Consider the following 26,992-nt stretch of genomic DNA (forward strand, 5'->3'; position numbering starts at 1 on the left):
AACTTTTTCTTACTGTTTTGGGGTTTTATTCTCATTGTTTTGCCAATTTTCTGTAGCAAAGCAACTATGTTTATGCTTGCACATAAGGGAGTCTGTTGGCTGCTAAACGAGAGCAAAACAAAAAAGAGAGCAAATGCTGTTTCTTTTTTTTCTTTTTCTTTTTTTTAGAAAATTTTATTAAATGTACATTTAAAAAACAAAAGTGGACATGATTCAACTTCCCTGGCTACAACACTACCATTAGTATTACCTCATGTTACAGAAAGAAAAAACAAAAACTTAAAATGCATTCTATGACAGGACAGAGTATAACAAACTGTACATATAACATCTGTAAATTTTTTGGTAAAATGTCTTTCAGTCGTCAGCGTTATATTTACATATCTTTCAGTTGTGTCCTGATATAGGTGCTAATAAGAAGTTCTTACGTTATCAACTAATCAATCGATAGTCATCTCAGCGATCCTCCTTATCTCTAACCAATCGAACAAATTTTGCCAAATTTCATAATACTCTGCTTCAGTCTTATTTTTAATCTCTAGGGTTAACCGGTCCATTTCGGCACAGGATAAAATTTTATCTATTATTTCTTTTTCAGTGGGTGTTTCCTTTCTTTTCCATTTTTGGGCATATGCCAATCTCGCTGCGGTTAAAATATGCAATAATAAGTAGAAAGTTGCTTTGCTGAGTTTATCATTAATAATCGCTAATAAGAAGGTTTCTGGTTTTAAATCAGTTTTTTGTACTAATATTTCTTCCAACCAATTTTTTATCCGCTGCCAAAAATTTTGCGCTTTTGAACATTCCCACCACATGTGATAGTAAGTCCCTGGAAGCCTTCTGCATTTCCAGCACGTCGGTGAGATTTTTTAATCTATTTTTGCTAACCTTGTAGGGGGAAGGTGCCATCTATAAAACATCTTGTACAGATTCTCTTTATAGGAGGTGGCTAGCGTTAACCTCCTGTTTCTATCCCATAGTGATTGCCAATTATCTAGGTCAATACTGTAACCAAAATTTTTACTCCAGGTTAACATTGTTTCTTTTACCTGTTCTTCTAACAAAATGATAACAAAATGCTGTTTCTTAATTGTATGAAAAATGTACTATTAAAGGCATCATCCTAGTAACCTTTATTTTTATATAACTTCAGCAGCATTAGAAAGTTTTGTGTAAAAAGCAAGCTAGTATGTGCACACATTTACCCTTTGCATTAACTGCCTTTAAAATAAGGCAGGATGACAGAAATAGAATTCCTTACCTACCTCATAAATTTTAAAACAAAACCAGCAATGTTATCAGATAAATTAGCAGTTATGAAACTTGAAGCTGTATTGTTGTACATACAGTATGTAACTCAAATCCCATTCCTACATCACCCATCCAGAGCCATGGTGGCATAGTGGTTAGAATATAGTATCACAGGCTAACTCTGCCCACCGCCAGGAGTTCGATCCTGACCAGCTCAAGGTTGACTCAGCCTTCCATCCTTCTGAGGTCGGTGAAATGCCATCTTGTTGGAGGCAGTATGCTAACTCTGTAAACTGCTTAGAGCAGGGGTCCCAACCCCTGGTCCACGGACTGGTCCCAGTCCGCAGCCAGTTAGGAAGCGGGCTGTGCAGTTGAAGATGCGCTAAAGGCACGGCTTCCACCTCCAGGCATGAGGCGAGACTGCAGGGATCTGGGCAGGGGCAGGAGAGTGGCTGGGCAGAAATTGTGTTGCTCAGTGCAAAGGTCCTCCGGCAGCTGCACTTGCAACTGGCTACTCCTCCTCCTGCTACTTCTTCCTCCTCCTATTCTTCCTCATTTTCCTCCTCTTCCCCTTCTGGCACTCCAGCTGAACTTGTGCACCCTTCGTGCAATTCTCCAGGTTTGCAAGACAAGTGCGCACCAGCCCAACTTGAAAGCCTCATTAGAGGGGGACCCTCCCAAGGTATGTGTATATGAGGGTGTCCTTTTGTTAGGGTGCAAATAGAGAAAGGAGAAGCTACCTTTCACCTTAAGCCCTGTGTCTCCAAGGGATTCTCTCTCCTCTCTCTCTCTCTCTCTCTCTCTCTCTCTCTCTCTCTCTCTCTCTCTCTCTCTCTCTCTCTCTCTCTCTCTCTCTCTCTCTCTCTCTCTCTCTCTCTCTCTCTCTCTCTCTCGTCTGCACCTTTTCTAAGACTGCCAGGCTCCATTGCATTTCAACCAGAGTTCTTTGCTTTTGTTTTGATGCTCCAGGTGCCTTGTGTTTTGGCAACATCCTGCCTGCTTTTCGTGGTTTATTTTAATGTGTGTGTGTGTGTGTGTGTTTGTGTGTGTGTGTGTGTTCCCCCTTTCTTCTGCAGCTCTCCAAGTTTACAAGCCAAGCGCTCTCTCTCTCTCTCTCTCTCTCACACACACACACACACACACACATAAACACACACATGGTGTTCAACACTTCCTCAACATGCTGTGTTTTGCTGGAAGGCTGAGTTTAGGATTATCTCTTCCTTCCCACTTTCTTAGAAGCAGAAAAATCACTGGTCTAATCTAATACAATGTAATAATAATAGAAATAAGCCCATTAGTTATTTATTTGTTTGTTTATTTAGAACATTTTCAATAAATATAATGCACTTGAATCATCCCGAACCTCCCCTATGCTCTCCATGCCACCCCAACCCCAATCCATGGAAAAAGTGTCTTCCATGAAACGGGTCCCTGGTGCCAAAAAGGTTGGGGACCCATAAAGCACTGTGAAGCTGTATACACAGTAAGTCTAAGTTCTATTGCTATTACTAGACATATCAGTAATAGCAAGCATATGAGGCAGCTTTAAAAAGCATTTTTTATTGGTCCTCTTAAATTTACTTTAGTGTTGTGATGGTATCAGTGATGGTAGGTGGGTTTTTTTTGGCATTACATATTTCTCTATCCTTTTACAACCTTGTTTCATGATCATCATTTTAGCCATTGTCTATCCACTACAGGATGAAGGCCTCTTCCACATCTTTCCAACCAATACGGTCCTGAGCCTTCTTTTGCCAATTGGGCCCACAATATTTGCTGATGTCGTCAATCCATCTTGTTTTAGGTTTCTTTCACGGACACTTTTTCTCAAGTGGGATCCATACTATGGCTGCCTTGTCCACCTGCCATCATTTCTCCTTGCTATGTGACCAGCCCAATTCCATTTCAATTCTTTTACTCTCTTGATGATATAGTATACTTTCATTTGTTCTCTATTCTGTGTGCAGGTCTTTCTATCTGAGCTTGTATCTTTCCATGACTCTTTGCGCCACTTGTAGATTTTGTATCGATTGTGAGGTTAGTGTCCATGTTCAAAAGATGGAATAAAAATCAGTGGCGCCTATTTATATCACTTAAGATTTGCAGATGATGTTGTCCTCTTCACACAAGACCCAGAAGAGCTACAAAAACACATACAAAAGCTGCACAAACCAGGAGAACATTTGGCTTTAAAATAAACCTGAAAAAGAGCCAGGTTATGTTTAATAAATTCACCCCAAAAAAGAAAAAAATATATCTGGAGAAGAACTAGACGTAGTAGACCACAACATATACCTTGGCCAGTGGATCTCAATGGAAGATGATACATTAAAGGAAATTGAACAGTGTGTTAAATGTGGTTGGTCAGCAGGCTAAGTGTAATTTTCAAGAACAACTTCCCCCCATGCATGAAGAGAAAAGTTTTTGAACAGTTTGTGTTACCTGCTCTAACATATGCAACCTTGTTTATTTACTCTATATTATCTGGAACTAATAAACTGGTATCTTGTTATTCTTCATTTTTCTTCTTTACTGCTTTTGCAAGTACCGATAAATCAGAAAATACTGCATATTTTAATCATTAAATCTGAATTTATTCAGATTTCAACAAAATAGTGAAAGCTTTATTCAGTATAATCAATTAGCTCATAATTTTGATCTGCAAACTATGGCTGGTCACTAAAATTCTGTGACACAAGTTGGATATTTAAGAGTATTTTTTTCTTTTCAAAAGCAAACTGAAGAGTCCATACCAATAGGGGAAATTAGTGTGACTCCTTAATTTAGTTGGATTTTATTTTATTTAAAGCTATTTTGAAGAAGTAAATGTTTGATAAAGTTGTAATTCAGAAGATGTCTTCAAATATTTTCCCTGCTAAACCTTTTCTCATTTATAGTCCTCTATAGCTGTTCTTCCTTCTTAGACTAGAGGCTATCCAACATTACATAGCTCTTCCTGAAGAAAAATGCCAGAGACATTTTTAAACATTATAGATCAGATTAGCTGTTATCATGAGCAAGCCCCAACATGGACATCTGCAAAATAGCATGAACAGTGATGAGAGATGCTGTGAGTTATTGTCCAGCAATACTTGGAACCCAAATTGTTTCCCATTGAAGAATGGAAGTGACTGAATAAAATCTCTGTGTTCTATCTAGAAAAAAATAGTATTATTATTCAATGCCAAGAATACAGGCAAAGGGGAAAGAGATTTCTTTTCTGCGTGATGCATATCCAAGTGGAATGTAAAAGAGGACAAAATATCTTTAGAGTTCCTATAATAGGAGTACCTTAAAAAAATATCAGTGCCTTGGATCACTGAACTATGTTATTTGACATGTTTTAGTCTAAAAATCTCAATATATAATCATAAAGCAAAAAGAATTAGAATAATCATAAAGCAGAACATTCAGGATGGAACAGTGGAGGAATTATTCTAAGATAAGATTTGGTTTATTACCTTTCATTGATTATACACCATTAAGTCAGTGACACTTTTTAGCAGTCACATAATTTTCCAGGATGATCTGACCCAGTCTTGCATTTGTTCCAATGGTGAACTCATCAGTGCTGTAATCAAATCAATCCACCTTGCTGCTGATCATCCTTTTTTTTTCTTTCTTTCTACCTTTCCTAGCAGTGCCCAAAATATGGTAATTTGAACCTGGTCATTCATGTTTCAAGTGTTGATTTGTTCTATTGTGCCCTAGAACTCACAGGATTATGTTAGCAATGAAGAAATTATTGTATAGGCAGAGACTGTTAAGTCATTTTCCTGTGTCATGTCAATGTTTAGTTCACTGAAATTATGTTCTTCTCCTTACTATATGCAATTTTGCCAGTCTGGTCTTAAACCAAAGAAGCACACCTACTTAGCATGTTTTGTCAATTTCAAACTGAAATTGATCATAACATTCATCAACTTTCTCTTCTTCTCATCAGTGATTGGAACTCCAACTTGGATAAGCATTATATTAAAAGGTCATCTGAGAAATGTAATTCATACTATTTAATCATTGGTTGTATTGCTTCTCAATAATCGCAAGTAACTGTTCTTTCCAATGAAAAACAGATGTAGGACTTTTGAACAGCAAATGATGTAGATACACCTACAGCTGAGATCTATGAGTTTGGGGAATGAAATGTGATTATGTGGAAAGGAAATTTTAATTTTAAGGTAAAGTTGTACTATCAAAAATTAATTGAAGATATTTGATCCTGGATGGACCAGAGACAATGACTGTAATGGTTAAGGTTGAAATTGAAACTGAATCTGTTGCATATTTTCTGCAGGTAAAAAACAATAATGCATTGTTAATGGAGAGCTTTGAAGTTAGTTTCTGTTGTTGGGTTCACCTGTTAACTGTTCATTTGTACAGGAGACAGATGATAGATCAAATTGTTTGGGTCAATAGAATTGTAGCAGGTTTACTGTAGACCTTTTTCACAGGGGAAGAAAACTACTAATATTGTAATATACTGTATTTATCAGTATTCAAATAGGAGACAACTTATATGTATTTTTTTTTTGTTTTTGAGTGCACTGTTTTTTGTCCTGCTTAGTTTTGTTCTGTTCTTGGTCATACATTTGTGAGTTTGCATTTTAATTCTTGGATAAAAATAATTGGGGGGAAAATAGTTATATACTTGTAAGCAGTATAATTGGCAAAAGTCTTGTGGGTTTCCTTATGCTTTTTGTGAACAGAGGCTTGCCTTTTTAATACAAGTAGGACCACGTACCTCTATTCATTGTTTCTGTAGTCCCTACTCCTTTTATTATTATGAGAACTAACTCTAAGAAGTGACCAACTGCGAGAAAAAAGTAAAAGTCCTGTATAAAAAGTAGAAAACACATTACTTTTTCATTCAAATATATCAAAAATAGTTATAACAAAGGCTAAAGCAAAGAATGCTTGAAAGAGTGAAAATAATTGTTACATGGTGCCAGGGAAATATGTGATATTACTGGATAACTGGTGGAAGTATGTAGTGAAAAAGAGTAGATGAGAAATACTTTATACAAAAATCCTGCAAAACATAGGAAGGCAGAAAATAGTATTTCTTGCAGATGACACCAAGCTGGCAGGAATAGCCAACACTCCAGAGAATAGGCTTAAGATACAGAAGGATCTTGACAGACTTGAACATTGGGCGCTATCTAACAAAATGAAATTCAGTAGTGAAAAAAGTAAGGTTCTGCATTTAGGCAAGAAGAAACAAACGCACAGGTATAGTATAGGTGGTACCTTGTTCAATAGTAGTAACTTTGAGAGGGATCTCTGAGTCCTAGTGAACAATCACTTAAATATGAGCCAGCAGTGTGCTGCAGCTGCCAAAAAAGCCAACACAGTGCTAGGTTGCATCAACAGAGAGATAGAATCAAGATCACATGAAGTCTGAATACCACTTTATAATGCCTTGGTAAGGTCATACTTGGAATACTGGGTCCAGTGTTGGTCAACACGATGTAAAAAAGATGTTGAGACTCTAGAAAGAGTACAGAGAATAGCAACAAAGATGATTAGGGGACTGGAAACTAAAACATATAAGGAACAGTTGCTGGAATTGAGTATGTCTAGTTTAATGAAGAGAAGGACAAGTGGTGACATGATAGCAGTGTTCCAATATCTCTACAAAGAAGAGGGAGTCAAGCTATTGTCCAAAGCACCTGAAGGCAGGATGAGAAACAATGGATGGAAACTAATCAAAGAGAGAAGCAACCTAGAACTAAGGAAGAATTTCCTGACAGTTAGAAAAATTAACCAGTGGAACAACCTGCCTCCAGAAGTTGTGAATGCTCTAACACTGGAAGTTTTTAAGAAGAGACTGGACAGCCATTTGTCTGAAATGGTATAGGGTTTCCTGCCTTAGCAGGGGGTTGGACTAGATGACCTCCAAGGTCCCCTCCAACTACTTCTTCTTCTTCTTCTTCTTCTTCTTCTTCTTCTTCTTCTTCTTCTTCTTCTTATTATTATTATTATTATTATTATTATTATTATTATTATTATTATTATTATTATTATTATTATTATTATTATTAGTTTTTAAGAAGAGACTGGACAACCATTTGTCTGAAATGTATAGGGTTTCCTGCCTGAGCAGGGGTTGGACTAGATGATTTCCAAGATACCTTCCAACGTGGTTGTTATTGTTGTTATCATATATACACAGCAAAATACACCTGTGAAACAAACAACAATATAGTTTTTTACCAGATAGTTTTGATTAATCCTTATTCAAACATAAAATAATGTAAAATAAAATAAAAGGAACAGTTTCCCATACACAAAAGTCAAAGGAAAAACATAAAAAACACAGCAATCCTCACCCCTAATTGCAACTATATCCCAACTTTACCTGATATTGTAAGTCTTTTGTAAATTCAAAATAAAATAATGTTTCAGTGTTGACTAAGCCTATCTAGTAATTGACAATTTCTGATAAACTAATATAATTTTCTCAAAAAATTCTTAATTACAGATATCTGAAATCCAATTCTTTACATATGGAAATATGTATATTTATATGTTTATAATTATTTCTCAGTAATTCAACATATTGTACAATCTTATTCCAAAATGGATGATGACTAGAAACATCTCTAGTAAAGTTAATAAATTAAAAATTAAACATGATTACTTAATCTGGGATGCAAGTGAAATGAAGAAATAATTATTTCTGTTTCGGATAAATACTTTTCAAATCAGAAAGATTATTTATAGATCTTTATGGGAATAATATGTTCAAGAGTGGGATTGAAAAAAATGGTTTAAAGGTAGGTTTCAAAAAAATAATTAAAGGAAGTTATAAAAGATGTGAGAAATGGTAAGACCACAAGTGTACAGTAAATGATATAACTGGAGAAATGTCAAACTATGTGGTTTGCTTATATTTTGGCTATATGATTTTATTTATGTATGAAAGCTGCAGTAATTCCTTATGATTAGAAGAATGTGGTTATTGTTCCCCTACACAAAAAGAAACGAAATAAGAATTAATGCAAAAACCACATAGTTGTTACTTTATTAAGTATACCTAACAAAATTTTGGTTAAATTTTGAAGATACAGGGCTATTTTATTCTGGGAAAAGACTGTGCAGGCTATATTGTGCTCTTTCCCATATCTGTAAGAAATGTATAATGTGCGTGAAAAAGCTTATTGTACATTTATCATTGTCAATCTTCATTGCAGTCATTAAGCAGCACAAATCAAATCATTAGCCCACATAATTGTAGATTTAAAAACTAGACAATTAACTTTAAAAAAAGTAACAAGAAATGTTAACTTTAAAAAATAAGATCAAGAAGATATGTTATGTAAAAGTAAGCTTAAGAACGAAACTAAAACAGGACAGATAGCTGAAAAGAAATTTGGGTTATAAGCTTCAATAATGAATAGACCTCTGACAAAGCTGGATGAAATAGAACTGACAGAATAAATAGAAAACAAAATACAATCTCCATTTAAAGGCTAATAAAAAATAAGTCTTAATGCTATAAATAAGCCATATTCTTCTCAATTAAATTCATCTGGTCTTAGTAATCATATGCTTTACTAATATATGTTTATTAATTTACAGAAAGTATAAGATAAAGTTCTATGTGAAAATGGAATTGAACAATGAATGAGTAATGGGAAAACAGTACTATATGATTGAAACTAAACATATATAAGCTAAATATAATGCTTAATGAATGGTTCAGCACTGAACATCAGTGCTGAGCCACTAAGCATTGACAAGGATGTGTTCATTTTCTAATATTTTATGGATACCTATTTGAATATACCTACGATGATGTTCAAGACATTTTGGTTGGGAATATCAGTATGAGTGAACTTTTGGATATAGCTAATTCATATTGCTGCATGATCTGCAACTGATATTAATGGCATGTTGCAATTAGGAGCATAAACCTGTGATTAATATATCAAAGATTATCAAAGTTGTGTCTATCAGAAAAAGTATAATGAAAGATTCCATACAGTATTATATGTGACTGGTAAAAAACCCAGCTCACAGACACATCTGTGCCTCTTTGTCAAATGTCTACTAAAGATAAGGAAATGGACAAATAAATCTTAAGATATAAATAAGCTGTACGAAACTTATGGATTTTATGTGATACATTCTAGGACTATTTTTGTGAAAAATAGCAAAAATTGGTTGTTTGTAGAAGCATGCTTCTATACATTTTTCTGACTAGCAATGAGGGTTAAATGTAATATAAAAACAATTTAAAAACAGTGGAATGTGATCTTTAAGATGTAGGCTATAAAACCAAAAATGAGATCAAGAATGAACGTGCAATAAATGAATGTCAATGGAATGGAAAAGTGAATGACTAATATTAAAAAAAAGATAGCACACTGAGGGGTTTGGACAGAGACCAATTAAATTGCAAAACAAATATAAGAAGAAAAAAATGGCTGGGTCAAGAAGACGGGGAAGACCAAGAAAGTTGGGACTAATGGAGATAAGATTCCTGAAAAGTTTAAAAAAAAAAGGTCAAATATCCCAGAGTAAAAGGCCAAGTATGAAAGCAGTAGGTGTTTGTGGTCACTCATACCTCGGTCACCTCCCATTTATATTACTGCAATGTGCTATACATAGGGATGCCCTTGAAGACCGCATGGAAACTTCAGCTAGTCCAGAATGCAGCAGAGCAGACAGTAATGGAAATAGATTTGTTCTGCAAGCTGCACTTTTATCCATATATATTGTTCAGAGTGATGTCTGTTTTATGCATATTATTAACTTTATTTATAATAAGTTATTAAGCTTACCTTAGAGCAGGGGTGTCAAACTGGCAGCCTCTGAGCCAGATGTGTCACATGCAGGCCACCCCACCCCAGCTCCGCAAAGGCAAAAAACATCATGATATATCACGATACATCACGATACATCATGTGATGCGATTGAGTTTGACACCGTGCCTTGGAGTCTTGAATAATTGGGGAGACATATACTGCAGATCAGATAATGTTATTAGGGTTTGCTGCACATTCCATTCTGTCTTCAAATGGAGGAGGAGGAGGAAAAAACACGGTTCTAACATGATCGGAACAACTAGCTTTTTTATCTTTTTTTTTAACTTTAAATATATTTTTAATATTAAAAAAATTTAAAGTTGTGAATGAAAGAAAACATTATTTTCAGTCATTTTGTTAGTGTACAGCTTGAATGTGGTTAAGGCATTCTAAAACACACCAAGATAAAGCCATTCGAACTGTGGAAGCATAAGTATCTTTCTTGTCAGACTTTATTTATTTATTTATTTATTTATTTATTTATTTATTTATTTATTTATTTATTTATTTATTTATTTATTTATTTATTTATTTGGTTTTTATATACCGCCCTATTCCCGAAGGACTCAGGGCGGTTTACAGGGCAAAGTTAAAAAACAATATAAGTTAAAATAAAGGGACATTAAGTTCTCTAGTTCACTTGTGGTACAGCTGTGTCTGGATATACTGTAGATGTATATCCAGTGTATAGACATACACTAATAAAAGTAGCAGAAAGATGTAGGGGGACCATTGGAAAATATCTAATATATATTAAGCATTTGGACATATTGGGAATGTTTTTATTTAGAAAAAAAAACAAAATAAGCACTGTTTTAAACATTAAATATGCACAATAAAAACCATTTCATTGCGAAATGTAGCTCAGTAGAGGCAAGTTCTAAAGTATGCAAGTATACAAATATTTTAACTGCTGTATTTAGAAGCTGCCCTATTTCTTTCCCTCTCTTCCCCATGTCCCAGCCAGATCCATCTATATCTGCCAAGGAGCAAATGAAAAAATGAACAAGGATCAGATTCACTTTGGGGCACTCCACTCCCCAGGCATTGTTACATTTACGCAGCATAATTCTGCCTCTGGCTAACAAGCAGAAAAGGTGGAAAGCTGGCCAAATAGAGGTTACCATGACTCCTAGGTCCCAGTGGTGATGCATTTTTTAGCTACCGGTATGAATAGTGGGCTGAATTTTGGATATAAAGTAGGCAATAGCTGCCTTCATAGAATGATTTTTGAGAATGCACTCAGTATTTGGATAAAAGGATGTGACTTTTATGGATGATATTTTGCAATTACGCAACAGAGACTCAAAGAGAACTGAATTTTTCACCTATTGTTTTTTCTTGTACGTGTCAGAAAATGAATGACGAACCTTTGTATCCTATATCAAATAAATTCTGCAAGTGATCCTTAAAGCACAACTGCCCTCCCTCCCTCCACCATGGATTTCCCCTTCTAGAGATAATGAAGTTGTCTGTGTTTGCATGTATTGTTTGTGTTTTGGAAGAGGGAAAGTTTATACCCCCAATTCTCAGTGTTGAAAAATACTAGTATCTTGAGTTTTGCTGAACAGGCATTTGAACAGTGTAAACTCGGCAACTCCTCTTTTGCCCCTTTGCTTTGGCAAGTTTTGCAATCCACATTTATGAAATCAGCACTATGATTTTGTTGTTATTTTTATATGGGGGCTGGTTTGTCTTGCTTCTAGTTTTTCAGAGAGGGTTATCACAAGAATTTATTGGGTGTTATTCTGTGTGACTAGAATTCTCAGAGAAATAACAAAAATACAGCACAATTTATGATCTTAAGCCTGGATCTGTACCCAGGAAGACATCTATACTGACTTTGGCAATGCAGCTACTACAGTTGTTCACAAAAATAATGAAGACATGTTTAGGGTATTTCAGACATAGTCCAGTAAGATGAAAAGACTGATTTGTGCCGCATGATTTGAATGAAAATGTGCTTTCATTATGGCTGACATATTTCTTTTCCAAACAGACATATAGCACTTTTATTTCAATGCTTTCCTTTTTCTTTTTAATTATGATTGCTTAACCAATTGCATTGCTTTTAGGGGCTTTTTAATTCATATCAGAATACTGCTGAAAATGGAGGGGAAAAACAAAGACCCAAGAATATTATGATTAATTCTGAGCCACATTTAATCTTAATTAAGTGATGAAGTAATGCAGATATCTCTTGTCAATTTCCTTTTCAGTTAAACTTTGATTATCAGTATGACATTAAATACATGGGGTGGGGGCTTTTGCTGCTAAGCAATGCAAATCTTTTCCTTAAACAGAGTGGGTCAACCTCCATGAAATTGATAGAATAACTCAGTTTTCTGGTGCCTGAAGACAAAATGCTGATTCTTCTGGCACTTCTAAGAAGTCTTCTCATTTCTGTATAATAATATTACAAATTATTTAGTCTTATAAACCGTATACTTAGAACAGGGGTCTGCAACCTTGAGCACTTTAAGACTTGTGGACTTCAGCTCCCAGGATTCCTCAGCCAGCTATGCTTAAAGTGTTAAAGTGCTCAAGGTTGCAGACCCCTGACTTAGTAGTTGATATAGATAGTGAGTAGTTTTCCAATTTGTAACAGTGTCTATTTCTGTGTACTTCTTGGTACTTCTCCAAGAAGTAAGGGAAAATGTGCACCATTTATTTTTTCAGGGAGTCATGTAGATGTAATCATGGCACTGAAAGGTAATGCCAGTGTAGCAAATCAGCTCTTTATAAATGTTTGTTGCTGTGTGACTTGAGTATTTCTAATCAAGATTAATTTTCACTTGAAGACAGAATGCAAAAAACAATTCAGATCAATATAAGGCAATGTTCTATGCCTTATTATGACTCTTGGTACTTCTCTTTGAAAAAGCAACAACTATGTCTCCATATGAAAAATATATTCTACATTAAACATTATTGATAAAAAGTAATAGTTATATTCTCTAGAGGCAGTGCTTTTTTTGTAAAAGAAAAAGGTGCCGGAACTCACACATGTCACACAACCCGCCTTGCCTACCCTACAAGGTTCCATCCAAAAAAGGTGCCGGAACTCCGTTCTGAGCATTCAATGAGAAAAAAAGCCCTGCTCTAGAGGCATACAGATCACTCCATAAACAGTTGATACTTCTAATAATTCATTGTGTGCTCTCAAATATGGAATTTATTCTATTATTGTGAACTATTTTTCTCGGTTGATTGAAAAGTGCTCACAGTTACTGCCAATTGAAAAATTATTCACATTTCACAAACATAAATTCTTAACTAGAATTTTAAGTAAATTATTATGTAGCTTGCTGTTCCAGTCTTTTTCTGTACATTTAGATTAAAATACAGGTAATGGTTAAGGCAACAGGCTAAAAATTGGGAGACTGGAGTTCTAGTGCTGCCTGAGGAATGAAGCCAGTTGGGTGAGTTTGGGCCAGTCATTCTCTCTCAGCCCTAGAAAGCAGGCAATAGCAGCTTCTGAAATGTTGCCACGAAAGCTGCAGATGCCATTATTATTATTATTATTATTATTATTATTATTATTATTATTATTATTATTATTATTATTATTATTATTATTATTATTATTATTATTATTTTAAAAAAGCCAGATGAAATATCCTTATTTAGCAGTTGCTCATTAAATGACCGTTCACAAAAACAATAGGAGTAGCAGTAGAAATAAATCATTTTCCCTTTTGAGGGGATGCACTTACACCCAAATTTGGTCCCAATTGCTTTAGTGGAAAAAATAAATATTTCATAAACAGCAAGTTACTGCTGTTATAAACTGATAACTATTACAGTAAAAGTTATAGTCATAGCTTTAGGTTACAATATTTAGCTGGGTCTTCAAGCATTTACATAGGTTTGCAGCATGAGTCTCATTGCTAAGTAGCATATCTTTCTGTTTTGTCCAATTAAAAATATTTTTGCCTCTTTAGGGTAAAAGTACATTATTCCTTTTCTTTTAATTATTGAAAAAAATAGTTAAATATATCCTGCCAAAGAGCTCAGGAGGTGCTCAGAGGGAGAATGACATGATCGTGTGATATAATTTTTTAAGGGTCTCTTAATATGGAACTGTTTCATGCTGTATTTCTTAATTCTCTTATAGTGATATGAAAAATAAATGGGAAAAACAGACGAAGAATTTGATCATATAAGAACTAAACAAGGTAATCAAATATTATGTGTACCTTTGTATAGTCTCATACATGTTATTTACATAATGTTTCAATGCAAACTTTTAACTTATCACGTGAGTACAGTGTACAAGTTTATCTTGCCCTAAACTTTTATTTAAATATTTTGGATTCATTATCTGAAAGTGAGATTTATCAGTGAAGAGAACCAAATCAAATTTGGTTGAAGTATGTGAAGTAATGTTTTTCAATCACAACCAATGTGTAATGCAATGGCTTTCTCTGTAATAATCCTTTGAGTCGAGAGATCTATTTATATTTACCTGAGAGTATATGTATTCCATTCTAGGAATGAAATATGGCCACATCATAATATTTTACCATAGGTTTGCTTGGAAAAACACTTTAGGAAGACCTAATATATTTTGGAATAAAAGAATTAATATTTCTAAAGCAAAGTCTTATCATGATGAAAGTAACAAATAATGGAAAAAAATAATTGATAAAGTATAGAAATTCCAAAAAGAAACTCAGGAAGTTGACTTTATAGTACAATCTATTGAAGGAAACATAATTTACCTAACTACTGATACTGACTCATTGCACTTTGGGGGCGCTATATGGATCATGAGGGCCATCTTTTTCTTCTAATAGAAGACAATATATGGGGATATATAGGTGGATCATTTCACTTTCTCTCATGATATGCTGTCCTGCTTAATATGACTTTTTTTTAAGAATGCACAACAAACCCATTTACATTTGTTGCTACTGTCTGAATGCTGATTTAAGAAATCTGTTTTGTTCTCTGAGCTTAAGAATCTAAACAGAGGTACTGGATATTTGTTTGCATAAAAGCTTTTTTTTAGATTGAGAGTTTGATTTTTTATTCTTAATAGTCTGGTAAATTTGCATCACATTTTTTTTTATTTTTGAATTATGAAATTTGAGCTACAGTAATACCTCAGGACCCATTGTTAATTGGTTTTGAGAGGCGTGATGAGCACTAGAAACAAGTGTCAAACAAACCATGTGACTTACTACATGGCCCTTTCTTTTGGCTGGAAGGTCTTCCTATCTGATCCTTTTCCTATGGCCAACTTCCTGTTCACCCTCTGTAGCTATCTCCCGCTTTTTTTGCAGCAACCTTCCTGACAGGGCTGACTTCTTGTCCTCCATGCCCATTCCCCTTTTCCTATCCTAGCACATTAGGTACCAAACAAACAACGAGTACCGGGACAACATTTTTACACCAAAATACATTGTGTACCATGTTTTGAAGTAATCGAGTACTGAGGTACTACTTTATCAGTATATCACTAGCCAACATGTATCCTTAGTTTTCTGCAAATGATTTTGTCATAGATCTGTTAGATAAGTATACTTTGAAGTTTGAGTAATTTTTCAATATTGAAAACGTGCATAATTGTAACCATCTTTTTATGATTTGTACCATTTTTCAAATATGAATTTGAGATTTGCTTTTCCTCATAAATGCTTAGCAATTATTTTTTCAAATTTATTTCCATGAGTGCCAATTGGCATAAACCCGTAGATCCGATCTTGTGGTGAAATACTATGTACAAGCTCGTTTCTATGGGTCAGTGTCAGTCTGGTGATTTAACGGAGGTTTTACATAGCAAGTTATATCAAGCATCATTATTGATTTCTAGGCAATATTTTCAAACAATCAATGTTTATCTATTGATACATACATACATACATACATACATACATACATACATACATACATACATACATATATACATTCCAGCAAAATGCTTTTAAATTACCGGTATTTTTAAAACAATACAACCAATAAACAAAATCCAATAAGGAAAAACTGAAGTTGGCTTTCTTAGTACATATAGTACTTAGTACATATAGAAATGTAGTAGTTTAGAAGTACAAAACTGGCCATTCCACAGCTGGCAATAAACATTGTATAGGTCTGCAAGTCTATTATAATTATAATAGACTTGGATTATAGGATTATAAGATATAATAATTGCAAGTGATTACATCCCATTGGGATTTACACTCTTGTAAATCATGTTGGTGGAGGAAGAAAGAGAGAAAGAGATGAATGAATGTAGATGGGAACATAAAAATACCTAGAGACATTAATGGTAGTTGTTTATGCATATATTGTACAGGTAGTCCTCAATTTACAACAGTTCATTTAGTTATCGTTTGAAGTTATAATGCCACTGGAAAAATGTGATTAATGACCATTTTTCACACAACCATTGCAGCATACCCATAGTCACTTGATCAAAATTCAATTGCTTGACAATTGATTCATATTTATGATGGTTGCAGAATGCTAATGTCACATGATCATGTTTTGTGACTTTTTGACAAGCAAAGTTAATGCGGAAGCCATAGTCGTATAACAACGGTGTTACTAACTTAACAACTCCAATGGTTCACTTAACAATGGTGGCAAGAAAGGTTGTAAAATGGGGCAAGGTTCACTTGACAAATGTCTCACTTAGCAACAGAAATTTTGGGCTCAATTGTGGTTGTAAGTCAAGGACTACCTATATATTTAGAATTACAAAATGTGCTAATATTGTAGAAGGCCTTGTGATGCACAGCCTGAAAAGCAACATAAAAATATGACAAATAAATAACCATAAAAAAATCTGTTTTATGGAGACAAAATTTGGCCAAATTCCTTGTACACTTAACCCTGTAGTCAAGGAAAGATAATTTATTTTAGCTCAAAGAGCAAATTGGAAGCTACTGAACATTATGGAATGGAGTTACATTATGGAATGGTTCCTTCCTCCCTCTCCTACACATTTATACACACACACACACACACACACACAAACACACACACATACACACACACCATTCATATAATGGATATAAAAAGTCTGTTAAAATGCCAGGTTTTTGAGATGTAAAAAAACAGACCAAGATAAAGCACTTCTGATTTTTTCCACCTTTAATATAACATATGTGGTACAATTTAATAGGAAAATAAACTGAAATCTTTCAATAATGTGGTTACTGTACATAAGTGTGCACACTCTTAAGTTAATACTTTCTTGAAGTACCTTTTGATTTTATGATACAATTCAGTCTTTTGGGGTAGGAATCTATCAGTTTGGGAATCTTTCCCCTCTCTTCCTTGCAAAAGCACTCCAAATCTGTCAGATTGCAAGGACATCTCCCATGCACAACCCTATTCAGCTTATCCCACAGATTTTCAATTGGATTCACGTTTGGGCCTTGGCTGGACCATTCCAAAACTTTGATCTCCTAAAGCCATTGTTTATTGATTTGGAAATATGCTTTGGGTCACTGTCGTGCTGAAAGGTGACATTTCTCTTCATCTTCAGCATTTTAGCAGAGACCTGAACATTTTGTGCAAAAATTGACTGATATTCCCTCTACCTTGACTAAAGCTCTACTTCAAACTGAAGAAAAGCAGCTGAAAAGTATAATGCTGCCACTACAATGCTTCACAGAGGATATGCAGTCCTTTTGGGGATCCACAGTGTTATGTTTGTACCAAACGTACTTTTTGGAATTATGACTAAAAAGTTAAACCTTGGTCTCATCAGACCATAAGATATTTTCCCAAATGCTTTTGTCAGACTTGATGTAGGTTTTTGAAAATGTAGCCGGGCTTGGATGTTTTTCTTTGTAAGGAAAGACTTCCATCTTGCCATCCTACTCCACAGCCCATATATATAAAGAATATGGAAGATTGTTGTCATGTGTAGTATACAACCAGTACTTGCCAGAAATTCCTGCAGCTTCTTTAATATTGTTGTAGATTTCTTGTCAGCCTCTTGGACCTGTTTTTTAGACGTACATGCAGTTCTTGGTAATGTTGCTGTTATGTCATATTTTCTACACTTATGATGATTGTCTTCACTGTGTTTCATAGTACCTCCAGTGCCTTGGACTTTTTTTGTACCCTTCTCCTGACTGATACCTTTCAAAAATCAGATCCCTTTGATGCTTTGTAAGATCTTGGAAGACCATGGATTTTAATGTAAGAGGCAAATGAGTAAAAGTCTGAAAAATCTTACTTCAACAGATGAATTTTATATGGGCTTGACCAGAGTCACTTTAATTGATGCCAAGTATGTACTGAGTACTGCTTGTAACAGTTTTAATGTAATTGGTTAATTCTGAAGCCAGCCACATCCCTACTTATAAGAGGGTGTGCACACTTACGCAATCATTCTACATTTTATTGCACATTTTTATGGTTATTTTCTCCCTAAATTGTTTTTCAGTTGAATTGTAGATGTTATATTAAAGGTGAAAAAAAATCTGAAGTGATCTATATTGATCTGATTTTTTTAAAAAAAATCAAAAACCTGGTATTTTAACAGGGACATGTAAACTTTTTATATCCACCGTATGCAGGATTTTCTTTTAAATTTATCAGATCTGTTATGACTGAAAGAAACTGAACAGAATTCTTTTAGATCAACTGTTGCCTTATCATTATATTTGACAGAATATATCTGATTCAAGAGAGGAAATTTTCTACACACCAGACCAATGACACATATATTTAAGTGCAGCATGGGAAAACATGTGACAAAAAACTTTTGTTGCTGGAATGTAAAGTGGCCCTAAGATTTATTGTTCTGCAAAAGCACATTCATTTGAAATATATGTGTTTAATATGATTTATTTGAATTATTGAAACCTCATAATTTATCTTATTGTGCAAAAGTAAACGTAGTCAGTAGGACAGATGCCAAAGGTTCAGAGATCTTTCCACACTTGTGTGAAACATACAATCTGTGAAAATGCTTGTCTAAAAGAGAAGATCAGAAGACATTACAAGCTGTGTGCATCCGGGTTGAGGTAGTAGGTTGTATGGTTTAGAGTTACACCCAGGAGTTAACTGTACAACCTTCTAGCTTTCCTTGGAGCACACTTGAATCTTCAAAGATTTCGTCATCTTTTTAATCTATCAAAGCATTGTGTAGCAAATATAGAACAAATACTATAGATAGTAATTGACTTATGACTATAATTCAGACTGGAATTTCCATTACTAAATAATGTGGTTTTTAAGTGAGTTATACCTGATTGTATCACTTTTTTGCCATGGTCATTAAGTAAATCATGTAGTGGTTAAATTAATCTGGTTTCCCCACTGACCTTGCTTGTTGAGAAAACCCTGGAAAGGTCACAGCTCTGGGAAACTGCAACTAAGCACTGAAATTTTGATCACATTACTATGGGGCCACTGCCACAATCATACGTGCAAGTGGTGGTTTCCACCACCATCCTAGCTTTGGTCATTAAACAAATAGCCATAAGTCAAGGACTACCTGGATGAAGTTTTACTGATATTCAAATATGACTGTTTTATTTGCAATGTTATGAGAGAAGCTAATGTTCTTGTTCATACTATACACAGCATAGTATTTGAGAAAGAACGATGACTTGTTTTTGGTATATTTGTAATAACGTTGTAAATGTTTTAGGAACGTTATCTGGAACATTTTCATCCACATACAAAGGATTTTGCTTCTGTATATTTTAGTTATAATATGTGCGTTTTTATTTTTATTTGGGGAAAAAAATCAATTATTTTTCCTTATAGTACTTGTTGGTGTTTTTCTAAAATATAAAAGAACATTTTCATAAATCCATTTGTTTTCTATAGCCGTCTATGAGGAGTGTTTTCAGGATAAAAACTAAAGTATCCAAACACTTCTGAAATAGTTCATGGCACAATTTAGGATCACTTGTAGCTTTTGACACAGCCAAAAAGAGAAGCCAAAAGAGAAGTTGCTGGGCACAGTAGGAAAAGTTGAAATAGGAAGCAAGTTTTAAGAAACAGTTAAAATACCATGTGTTCTCTATTTTTCATAAGTATTTTCTGATTGTTAGTTTGGGCTTGTCTGGAATGTTCATGCTATTTGCAATTTGGCATTCAACAAAGCTTTGCTGTTATAAATGCTATAAAAACAGGACAATGACTATCTTTATTGAATCTGTTGATCTCTTAATGTTTTGCTGAAATAAAAAAGCACTGGTTTGACCATACAAATACATTTACTTTTTATATTTCTATCTTCTCTTTCACTAATCTAATCACTCTGTGGATGATCTAAGACAGGGGTGCCAAACTCAATTTCATTGAGCGCCACACCAGCGTTGCGGTTGCCCTCAGGGGGGCGGGTGGGCGTGGCCTACTGGTTGGGCGTGGCTAGAGTGTGTATGGCCTACTGGGTGGGCATGGCCAGCTCTACATCGTTCGCATCAACGATGCCTGTGGTGTCCTGGGCAGGAGTGGGACAGATCTGGGGGTCTCTGGTAGAAGGAGGGTCTCTGGGCCAGGGCCAAGGCAGTGGGGGCCGTTCTCTCACTGTTTCCAGGATGGCTTCGCAGGCCACATGAAACCCCTTCGCGGGCCGGATCCGGCCCCCGGGCCTTGTGTTTGACATGTCTGATCTAAGAGCATAGACTGTATGTATGGTGTCTGTCCATTGAGAGAAATCAACACCAAATTTTTGAGACCATTTTCATCAAGACTAAAACATCCATATGTCTACATTGCATATATGGATTGAGATGTCATCTGCTATCTGTGCGTAAGGAATCACAATACTGATAGGAGGTATTCCAACACAACCGTGTTACTGAATACAATTGTGACCCCTTTGCATAGAGTCTATGAATTTAAAGTGCATTAGCAGGCACTTTCTGTTAGTTTCTGCTTTACCTGGAAGTAACAGTGTACAACTTTTTAGGATTTGAAGATTTTCCAGCACTATTGCATATAATTTTTATGTTAGGAGATCTGAATTATAATTTAAATTATTTGCCCTTTTTTAATGTGGTTTATGTTTTTCCTTGGAACACACTCATATACTCATGAGTGTGTAAAGTCTTTCCAGGAATGGGAAAAGGGTTGATGCATATACTGTAGTGGAAAACATCTTGACCTTAAAATCAAAAGGTATATGAAAAACCAAGCACATCATAGGTAGATAGGGATGGGGAGGTTTTAAGGTGTGTAATTAATAGTAGAATGATGGGGTAATATGCACCCTAGTGTGAAGAATGAATATTCATCAAAAGAAGCACAATTACCTAAGTGTGCCCTTCTGCCCATCTTGTTATATGGAAATGAAAATTGAATTAATATGTCAGGAAAAAACAGAAATGCATTATAAAAGTTAGTGGAGAGTAGAATTTTGATATATGGATATGATGTAAAGAATAATGGTTTGCAAGATGGAACTATATGAAAAGTTATTTTAAAATATATGTGGGGAAAAAACAAGGATAGGGCCAAGGATAGGCTTTCAGTGAATATTTGAAACTAAAAACAAAACCATATTGAGATCCACTGATCCTGCAGACATTCATTGAAAGCTTTTCCAATCTTGGCCTATCTTTATCAGCTCCATATACTGATTGATACACAGATCTTTTGTATTTAAAGTCTCTCTTATTTTGAATACCTTTTTAATTCCACCCTGCTATAACTTTTTTGGTCTTCCCCTTCTTCCCTACACTATTATAGGTAGAGTGGAGAAGAAGGGGAAGACTAAGAAAGTTATAGCAGAGTGGAATTAAACAGATATTCAAAATGAGAGACTTTAAAGACAAAACTCTTACATTTATTCAATTAGAAGTTGGCCACAAATCTAAATGTCTTGTCGTCTGAAGACCTATGCATCTTGCAAGAGAGGACAGGGCTAGACAAGTGAGCAAATGTGTGTTCTCATATTGTCATGAGAACTCCACTACTTATCTATTTATCTTCAATGTTCTAACATAAATATGATAGTAAATGTCATAAACATCAGTGTGGTTGAGAACAGATACCTTTGTTACAATTTTTCTAGTAGTTTGCAAGTTCTTTGCTTCTCTGTTGAATACTTGAAGGTGGACCAATGCCTCTTATTGAGGATTGGTAATTTCATTATAGCGGAAAAATTATAAAAGAAATTAACAGCATCAACAGAAGCAAACACATGTACATCCTCCATCTTTAACAATCAAGTAAATTCAGTGACATTATTCTTTTTTTTAAGAATCTCATATTTTTTAGAAAAATTAGAAACAGCTTTCGCATGTTTTCTGAGAAATAGCATAATATGTTTTCTTAATTTTTCATTATTAAAAACTAATTATAACACATAGAAATCTATAGCTGTGAGATAAATATAGCATTATTCCACAGAAATACTCACAAGAACTTGATAGGGGATATATGTTCTTCATAATTGCAGGTTGAGAAGAAAGTGTAATGCTCTGAGTGTTATGAAAGAGGCTACTGACGTTCTGTAAAAGGACAATGGATCAAACTTAGTTTATCAAAGCTGCTTTTATTGTTTTCAGCATATTTTAATAATAAATATATGAACTAACATAAACTAATGCAAACTAGAAATATGATAGAATAAAAATAAAGAGTATAAGGTGCAGAAAAAACAAAAAAGGAGTAAAAAGAAAGCTAAGTAAATACTAAGGAAAAGGTTTTTTAAAAAAACAAAACAAAACAAAAGCATTTCCCCATGTAAAGAATTCTTTACAATTAATTCCTCAATCTTATTTCAAATTTATTCGGACCCTTATTCTGTCTGTAGCTTTCTAAAATTAAAAGTTTAATTATGCTGCGTATTTCCCCCTCTCATATTTTTTTAAACTTGTCATTAAAACTTTTTTTTTTGCTAAGGATTGAAGGAAATTCACGTGATATTTTCAAATTTGTTGATCCAAACTGCAGGTTTCTGAAAACTGAAAAGCAATTAATAAGGAATTTCCAAAAGTGATTAGAAATGGAAATGTTCAATAGTATCCTTCCAAAGTGACTGCAGCTTGGGCAATATAGCTATTCCTTTGTCTCCCAATGTTCAAAACCCACTAGAGACCATTGTCTTACAATCTCCTTGCAAGGAGCAGCTATCTGAAGCACTTGTGGAGAATCTTAAGTCTCCTCTTATCTGGAGAGGTTTTAAAAAGCCAATATATTTATAAACTCTTCATTCCAATAAGATCGTTGGCCCCGCTTTTCACAAAGCTGTTTTTAGTCCATCTTTTCTTTCTCTAGAAGTCTGAAAAAAAAGATACTTAATTATTATTCATGATTAATAATTAAATCTCTGTCTTTTCAGTAGGAGGCAATTGATTTTAGGGCTTCCTTCAAACTGATAGGTGAAGTAAAAATGATAACCGCATCACCTGCATACAAGATGATTGTTCCAGCCAGGTTTGGAGAATGATGTCCTAATTTTGTGACTCTTGCCACAATATCATTAATAGATAGTTTAAATAACAAGGGGGATAGAATGCAAACTCATTTTACCTGCCCTCTGGGAAAAAATAGTTAAGGTTTCCAAGATCAGAGATAATTTTATGTTTTGTATATCATCTCTGACTATATGAGAGAAACTAGCCCTGAATTAGGTTCCAATTATGGCTCCTACATAGGAGGTTTATTATTGATCCTTCCTGAAAGTTGTAATTCTATAATCACTAAAGAGGTTCTGTGGAACCTACCATGTTGACCTCCTGTCAATTCAAATTAAATCTTGAAAATAATAGCATAATGGTAAAATGGTGAAAACTTCAGGAGAGGTATTATCCCACCAGACCTGACTAAACTAAGCACTAACTGGTGAGCATACATTCTAGCACTGTTTACAATATGGTAAACAGCATGTTTATTGTAAATTATATATTAAAAATGCCCCCTGAATAGAATACATCTATTATTGTCTTTATTTTGAAAAAGGGGATGAGGTCCAATCCATTCATTATGACCCTATTGGCCAAGTAAGCATTATATATAAGCTCTATACTAAACATCTTTACTGGAAACTAATGGACTGGTTATAAGGGACACGGTGGCTCAGTGGTTTAGGATGCTGAGCTTGTCGATCGGAAGGTCGGCAGTTTGGCGGGTCGAATCCCGAGTGCTGCGTAGCAGAGTGAGCGCCTGTTACTTGTCCCAGCTTCTGCCAACCTAGCAGTTCGAAAGCATGTAAAAATGCAAGTAGAAAAATAGGGACCACTACGGTGGGAAGGTAACAGCGTTCCGTGCGCCTTTGGCGTCTAGTCATGCCGGCCACATGACCACAGAGACGTCCTCAGACAAGCGCTGGCTCTTCGGCTTTGAAACGGAGATGAGCACCAGCCCCTAGAGTCGGAAACGACTAGCACGCATGTGCGGGGGAACCTTTACCTTTACCTTTACCTTAATGGACTGGTTGAAAGAGGAGACCAAGACTGAGGAAGAGTAACCTGGAAACACACACACACACACACCCAGGAGAGATTTATATGTGGGCTTTTTTTAACTTTTAAACAATTTTTGACTCAAAGTCCAGAGAATGAGTGTGGTAAAAACTGGGGAAATCTATTGGTAATGTTTGATAGTACTCATTAAAATGCTGCATAACAATACTTGCACCCAAATAAAACTTGACAATGGAGGACATTTTTCTGACGAGTGCCTGCCTACATAGTACATGAAATCATACATGAAATCATCTTTAAATACAACTGTACAACATGCAAATGTTATTTTGTTTTCACTTCAAGAGTCAAGCATACTCTTTCTGTACGGAAGAATGAACTGAGTTTGAAGAGCATTTTAGAAGCTACTTAAGTCACAATATGCAGGTAGTTTGGAATTATTTTAAGAATTTTCCTTTGAGCTGAATATATGGGAAATAATTCTATTATGAGAATCACTGTGTGTTTCTCAGCATGTAAATGCCAGGATAGAAGCAGGGATAGTCTTTTCTTAGGCAGGTTTGGTGATTTTTGGCCCACTATTACATACACCAGGAAGTTAAAAAACAAAATATCTAATGTCTAAAGCTCGCATAAGAGCATTCAGATTAATTGTGGTCCATACATTTCAGTGAAGAAGTTTGCATTTTCAGTAGATTGATTCACTCTGATAAACAACCTGGAACAACCTGCCTCCAGAAGGCTCCAACACTGGAAGTTTTAAAGAAGAGACTGGACAACCATTTGTCTGAAATGGTATAGGGCCGTGGTGGCGAACCTATGGCACGAGTGCCACTGGTGGCACACAAAGCCCTCTCTGTCGGCACGCATGCCATTACCCCAGTCCTAGGCCTTCAGCTGGGTTTTATAAAACCTTTTTGCTTTAGGCCTCCACTGCCGTGTGCAAAAAAAAAAGGTTAAATCAATCATTTTCAACTTCTCGTGGGAAAAAAAGATCTCACAAAGTTGGAATTGATTGATTGAACTTTTTAGTCCCACCCAGTCTGCCGTTACCACCAGAGCCACACTGACCCATTGGGCCATGTCCACACAATGGGCCACACCCACCCAATGGACCACACTCACCTGGCACAAGATGATACATAAGTGGGTTTGGGGTTGCAGTTTGGGCACTTGGTCTCTAAAAGGTTTGCCATCACTAGTATGGGGTTTCCTGCCTGGGCAGGGGGGTGGACTAGATGACCTCCAAGGTCCCTTCCATCATCATCATCATCATCATCATCATCATCATCATCATCATCATCATTATTATTATTATTATTATTATTATTATTATTATTATTATTATTATTATTATTATTATTATCAATTAGTTCTGGTATCTGTAAGAAAGGATTCCAAAAAAACCAAGAGTTTAAAACAGAAAAAAACAGCTGCATTTTAGTTCTACTAAAGAAAATTATAAATTGCAAATTATTTCTAAAGATTCTGAAATTCACAAAATAAGAACTAATATGTGGTGTGGCATAACGATTCCACAGATGATGAAGCTGATATTAATTTCTGGTAGAGTTTATTTCAGTTAAGTACTCTGTTCACCTTTAATCCTTAGTGATTTCTCCAGATGCACAGAAGTGAACAATGTAAAAATATATCTTGCTGCTTCAGCAAAACAAAATCCAGCTGGCAGGGAAGTGAATTTGCAAGTCATTGGTTACAGCTGTGTTTCGATTTATGTGATGGTTGAAAAAATAAATTACCAGATTAAATGGCTAAAAGAAGAGTCTTTGTGTAGCCCTTTTGTGTGGAATGGAAGTGTTTATGGTTTATTATAGTCTTGCAATGTAAACTAGACAACGGTTTTATTCAAAAAATTTCCAAAATATTATGAATTCAATTTCATTCCTTCAGTGGTAACTGTAGATGTTTGAATACTCCTATCACCTTGGAATATTTAAGAGTGTCAGTTTTATTGTGCTGTGTAGCTTATCAGTGGGAGGCTGCTCACTTTAATGCTTAAGTATGGAAAAACATATAATTTCATATATCTAAAACTACATACAGAACTTCAATGAAAGTGGCAACCTTTCAGTAGCCTTAATTCTGCAGAGTTATGTTGCATGAACTTCATATGCATGTGCTTTCCAGCTTGTAGAACTGAAGTTGCAGTTATAGGATCAAGGACAAGACTATATTCAGCAATGGAAATGAATGTCTATAATTATAGTAATGAGACAGTCTTATCCAGGGGTCTTCAAACTTGGCCCTTTTATGACTTGTGAACTTCCACTCCCAGAATTCCTCAGCCAGCATGCCCTGGTCTTATCAATTAAGAACAAGTTACCTCCATAAAATCACAGGTTATTGCTTTTATTCATTTTAAAGGAACATTTCTCCAACTTGTTTAATTTTAAAAAGTGACATGCTCTGGTGTAAGATGCTATAAATATTAGCATATATCAAATATGTAACATTCAAAAATAAAAACTGAAAATGAATGTTGCTATTATATGTTGTAACTGTTGTTCTATCTAATCAAATATATATTTACTCAGAGTTTTTACAATGGCTGTCCTT

At 35.0% G+C, this 26,992-nt stretch overlaps 1 long non-coding RNA gene across 1 annotated transcript in view; it reads left to right on the forward strand.

Moving 5' to 3' along the window:
* The window catches only part of LOC308667284, a 64,056-nt gene that overhangs the window by 20,088 nt on the left and 16,976 nt on the right, over nucleotides 1–26,992 (forward strand). The window contains exon 2 of the long non-coding RNA XR_014026252.1: nucleotides 14,182–14,242. This is a non-coding gene — a long non-coding RNA (uncharacterized lncRNA). The remainder of the gene's footprint in view (nucleotides 1–14,181; nucleotides 14,243–26,992) is intronic.

Source organism: Vipera berus (genome assembly GCF_964194415.1).
Source record: "Vipera berus genome assembly, chromosome: 4".
NCBI classification, from domain to species: Eukaryota; Metazoa; Chordata; class Lepidosauria; order Squamata; family Viperidae; genus Vipera; species Vipera berus.